The sequence below is a fragment of the Eumetopias jubatus genome, unplaced genomic scaffold, assembly GCF_037043125.1.
Source record: "Eumetopias jubatus isolate StellerSeaLion01/CBP00866 unplaced genomic scaffold, mEumJub1_p1.0 scaffold_3, whole genome shotgun sequence".
Classification (NCBI taxonomy): Eukaryota; Metazoa; Chordata; class Mammalia; order Carnivora; family Otariidae; genus Eumetopias; species Eumetopias jubatus.
In genome coordinates this window covers 123939227-123945263 of record NW_028274809.1, presented here as the reverse complement: position 1 = coordinate 123945263, position 6037 = coordinate 123939227, and positions in this window count along the sequence as shown.

Sequence of the window (6037 nt, the reverse complement as noted above, 5' to 3'; positions counted from 1 at the left end):
AAACAGCCACTAAGCACTAAGTAACCTGTCTTTGTGTGTGTGGTGTGCAACTCAACATTGTAAGTTTGTTTGCCTGTTCCTATTTCCTAAATACTTTATACTTATTTGTAATGTTTGAGTGTTGATTTTTTTTATAAAATGTTCTTATTAAGGATCTTAACCATTTGCCAACATTCAAACATTTTCCCACTTTGTAATTTCATTTTTTTTAAACCATTTAGAGTCTCTTTCTTTTGTGGTTTTTCCTAGGTTCTCTTAATGCATGTTAATATATACTCATCGGGTATATGGTCCCCCATTGAGAAGTGAAGATAGGTTAGTGTTCTGTGTACAATTGGGAAGCTCATAAAAAATGAAAGATTTTTAAAAATATGAATGGGAAAACTTTTTTTCTTCTACCCCAAAATAGTACCTGGTGATAATGATAGAATAACTACCAGTCTGGCCTAAGTCTGTTTTTGTCATTAAAGGTTAGAAATTATCTGTAGTATCACTTTTCTGTAAAGATGAAGTATTTGAAAATGGCTCAACTGAGGGGCGCCTGGGTGGCTCAATCAGTTAAGCGTCTGTCTTCGGCTCAGGTCATGATCTCAGGGTCCTGGGATCGAGCCCCACGTCGGGCTCCCTGCTCAGCGGGGGACCTACTTCTCCCCCTTCCACTGCTTCTCTCCCTGCTCATATACTCTCTCTCTCTCTGTGTCTCGAATGAATCAAAAAAAAAAAATCTTTAAAGAAATAAAATGGCTCAACTGGGGCACCTGGGTGGTTCAGATGGTTAGGCGTCTGCTCAGGTTATGATCCTGGAGTCCCGGGATCAAGTCCCGCATCGTGCTCCCTGCTCAGCAGGGAGTCTGCTTCTCCCTCTGACCTCACCCCCCTCTCATGCTCTCTATCTCTCTCATTCTCTCTCTCAAATAATCTTTAAAAAAAAATAAAATGGCTCAACTGGCTATAGTTTGCAGACCTCAAGACTGCAGTTTTGGATGTGGGGAAAAAACACACTGTCAACATTGACTACTTTATGATATATCTAATATAGGGTCACACTATATATATATATAGTAATCACCTAGAATTCTCAGGACATGGACTAGTTTGGGTAAGTTCTCTAATAGAGCACTGATTTTTTATATTTAATTTTCACTTAAGTTGTTACTTTAATGACAATTATTTTTAAAAATGTCTACTCACTAGAGAACATAGGCAGTAACCTCTGACATTGGCTGTAGCAACTTCTTGCTAGATAGGTGTGAGGCAAGAAAAACAAAAGCAAAAATAAACTATTGGGACTTCATCAAGATAAAAAGCTTCTGCACAGCATAGGAGGAAAAACTAAAAGGTGACCTTTGGAATGGGAGAAGATATTTGCAAATGACATATCTGATGAGGGGTTAGTATCCAAAATATGTAAAGAACTCAAACTGAACACTTAAAAAACAGTCCAGTTAAAAAATGAGCAGAAGACATGAACATTTTCCCAAAGAAGACTTACAGATGGCTAACAGACGCATGAAAAGATGCTCAACATCAGGGAAGTATAAATCAAAACTACAATGACTTACTACCTCACACCTGTCAGAATAACTAAAATTAACAATACAGGAGACAACAGGTGTTGGTGAGGATGTGGAGAAAGGGGAGACCTCTTGCACTGTCGGTGGGAATGCAAACTAGTGTAGCCACTCTGGAAATAGTATGGAAGTTCCTCAAGAAGTTAAAAATAGGACTCCCCTATGATCCAGCAATCACACTACTAGTTATTTACCCCAAAAATTCAAAAAATACTGATTTGAAGAGATGCGTGCATCCCGATGTTTAAAGCAGCATTATCAACAATAACCAAACTATGGAAAGACCCCACGTGCCCATCGACTGATGAATGGATAAAGAAGATGTGGTATATATAATGGAATATTACTCAACCATCAAAAAAAAATGAAATCAGGCGCCTGGATGGCTCAGTTGGTTAAGCTCCTGCCTTCGGCTCAGGTCATGATCCTGGAGTCCCGGGATCGAGTCCCGCATCAGGCTCCCTGCTCAGCAGGGAGTCTGCTTCTCCCTCTGACCCTCTTCCCTCTCGTGCTCTCTATCATTCTCTCTCTCTCAAATAAATAAATAAAATCTTTAAAAAAAAATGAAATCTTGCTGTTAGCAACAATGTGTATGGAGCTAGAGGGTATTATCCTAAGTGAAATAAGTAAGAGAAAGACAAATACCATGTGATTTCATTCATAGGTGGAATTTAAGAAACAAAGAGATGAACATAAGAAAAAGAGACACAAACCAGGAAATAGTTAACTGTAGGAAACAGAGGGTTGCTGGGGGGGGGGCATGGGCTAGATGGGGGATGAGCATTAAGGAGGGCATCTGTTCTGATGAGCACTGGGTGTTGTATGTAAGTGATGAATCACTAAATTCTCCTGAAACCAATATTGCACTGTATGTTAACCAACTGGAATTTAAATAAAAACTTGAAGAAAGAAAAATAAAAATACCTACTGACTTTAGTAATCATTAATGGACTTCTCGAGTCTAGTTCATCATGAACATTGGTTAAGTCTGAGCAATGATTAACTCTCATGGGTAAAATCCCTAATATCTACTTGATTTTTATTGTCTTTGAAAAAGCACAATATGGCTCTTTAAAAATAGCTCTGGAGAGTTACTTTTAGAAAGACCAAAAAGTAAACTTTAGCTGTTGCCAATGACTCACTTTTATCAGCAGTGTTCAATATTTCTATTTTGACATTACTACTTGTCAACTTGTACCCAGACTGTTGTCTTGCCTGTGGTATTTGCTGTGCGAGAGTATCTCACTATCTATATGTAATCAGCACAAAACAACGACGTCATACTTTTCTGGAGAGATTGAGTCCTGATTTAATGATATTTGGAGAGATAGGATTCCCTTTCCCAAAGAACTGAGGAGTTTGGCCATGGTGAAGCTCTTGCAGGGGCTAGGGTGATGGGAAAGTGTCTCCTATGCCTTCGAGGCTAGCTGTGGCAAATGTGCTATGGTTTTCTCTCAGGGGATCCAGCTTCGCTAGCCTTGGCTACTTCTTAAAAGACAACCAGTCAAAATTCGTTATTTCTGAGTCTGTATTTGCATGTGTTTTGTAAATAATATGAGCATGTGTGACATAATTGAAAGCTTTAGAATAATTAGCTGTTCCAGTCTCTGGTGGTTTTATTTTCTCAGAATTGTCACATGGTGCAGGTCCCTTAACAATTACTCTACTTAAGGAGAGGTGGCACTATGATATAGTGGAAGGAGCACCTTTTGGGGTAAAAACGGATTTGGTTTCACATCCAAGGGTCCAAACTGTGCCTCCCTCAGCACCTTCCCCAAGTATACTATGGTTTTTAGACAGATACCCAACTTCCCTGAATCTCCCATTTCCCCATCCAAAGCTGTATCACTCACACTTGGCAGAGTCTCTGATGTTGTACGCCCCTTGGTGGCAGGGTTTCTCTACCTCAGCACCACCGACACTCGGGGCAGGATAATACTGTGTCGTGGGGGGCTGCCCTGTGCCGTGTATAATGTTCAACAGCATCCCTCATCCACTAGATGCCACTAGATGCCCCTGTTGTCACAACCAAAAATGACCCCTGCCCCTTGAGATCCGCTCTAGGGAAAGTGGCTGAACTTCAAAATCATACATAAAGAGAAGGTTGGAAATTGGCACCGAACTGCCTTGGAGTGTCCCAGCACTCTGCTAGGTGCTCTTACTCAGGCTTCACAATCCTTCCCAGTTTACAAGTGGAGAAATGGGGCAGAAGACAGTCTGACCTAGTGAAAATGTTGATCAGAACTTAGATCTGACCAACTCCAAAGCCCGTGTTCTCTCTATAGCAGTAGAGTGACAAAAGTTAGCTCTTACTCAGGTGTAAACGTTGGTCAGCGCGGTCAAAATACACCTGTATCATCATTGCAAATAGTTCATGAGAGGACTCAGAATCTGGTTTTTGAAATTATCTGTTGAACTCAACCATATTACGATTTGCTGTTTTTTTTCCACCGGACTGTATGTAGCTTTGTAAACTCATGCTTATATGAAACACCAAAGCTTTTCTTTACCAAATACAGACTCTTAATCCAGTATTTTCAACCTGGGTCAAGAGACAGACAAAGAGAAAAGGAGAGGGGATAGGGGTGAGGGGGCGTTAAGCAAAATATCAGTGTTTGATCAAAAAAGAGTCAAGATGAGTATCAGTCCTGTTAGACAATTGCAATTGTTTATCATGCTTTTGTAAGGCTATTGCAACTGTTCATTAAAAAGCAAAACAGAAAACAAAAACCAAGCTTGCCTTTCCCTTCAACTCTGGCCTAGAAACAGTGATTTGCAACACTGGCTGCAACTTAAAATGTCTCAGAGGCTTTAAAAAAAAAAAAAATACACCCACCCTCAGAAGTTCTGATTTAATTGGTCTGGGATGGGATCTGGGCATCAGGATTTTCAGCGCTTCCCAGATAAATCTAACATGCAAGCTCAAGAACCACTGAGCTTAGGCCCCTGGGTGGGTCAGTCCTTAAGCACCTGCCTTTGGCTCAGGTCATGATCCCAGGGTCCTGGGATCGAGCCCTACATCGGGCTCCCTGCTCGGCGGGAAGTCTGCTTCTCCCTCTCCCACTCCCCCTGCTTGTGTTCCCTCTCTCGCTGTGTCTCTCTCTGTCAGATAAATAAATAAAAAATCTTTAAAAAAAAAAAAGAAAAAAGAAAAAAGAACCACTGAGCTGTTGACTCGATATGTGGCATCAGTGATAACTGATTTTTCAGCCCTAAGAATTTGAGGTTTCATTTTCCGAGCATTGATACTACGTTCTGTAAACTGATATATGCTCATCCATTTACCTTTTGCTGCATGTAGCCTTTTCTCGTGGGCTACGGATGTTCAGTTCTGGCTTATAGCTCCCCAATTTCCTTCTACCCTTCCTGTCCGCTTCACACTAGGGGCATTTGGGGACCGATGTGAAATGGTTGCTGCACCTTTCCACAGGTCTGTGTACATCATTTTAATGGCTTCTGTTTTCATCACTTGAGGCTTGAGTCATACTGAGAATGAGCCACTGTGCAGCTCACCAAACGAATGGTAACAGTTATTTGCGCTTGCACTCTTTTTTTTTTATAATTTTTTTTAAAGATTTTATTTATTTATTTGAGAGAGAGAGAATGAGAGATAGAGAGAATGAGAGGGAAGAGGGTCAGAGGGAGAAGCAGACTCCCTGCTGAGCAGGGAGCCCGATGTGGGACTCGATCCAGGGACTCCAGGATCATGACCTGAGCCGAAGGCAGTCGCCTAACCAACTGAGCCACCCAGGTGCCCATGGCGCCGGCACTCTTAGGGGGCCCTTCCCTGCATCACCACCACCCCTCACCCCAGCATCCACTGCATGTTATATTCCTACTCCATCCATCCCAGAGATTTCCTACAAATGTGCTCCTTTTAGATACTTTTGTCTTTTTTATTACTAAAAATAGAATAAGCCATTAGAGAGAATCAGGAAAACAGCCCCCTACATCCCCAGTCCTGGATCTGACTCCGTTGAGAATTGTGCTGGGTAATAAATTAAGGGCTTGCATAGCTTTTAAGTCAAACATACTGGAGGTTCCATTCTGGCTCCACTTTTTACAATCAGCATGGCTTTGGCATTGACATCCCCCAGCCAATTTCCTCTGTAAGCTCAGTTTCTCCCTCTATAAAGTGGTTGTGAGGTTTAAAGGAGTATATATGCATGAAATGTTTGATGATTTGGGCACAGAGCGGGCGGGCACCCAGGAGGCTTGCCCACCAAGAGGAGGGAGTGGCTTCCTCTTCGCTACTTTTCTTCTCCAATATCAGCATATACTGTTTACTCCTCAGCTGCAATCCCTGCACACACACACAAACACATCAATATTTTTAAATTTCCTCCATTTCATGTTTTCTGTAAAAAGCATGGCTTTTTAAATAGACATAGGCAGTCAAAGCATGCCTGTCTTCCTGCTCAGTGAACCAACCAGCTGCTGTGGGGTTAGTGGAAATTCAGCCTATT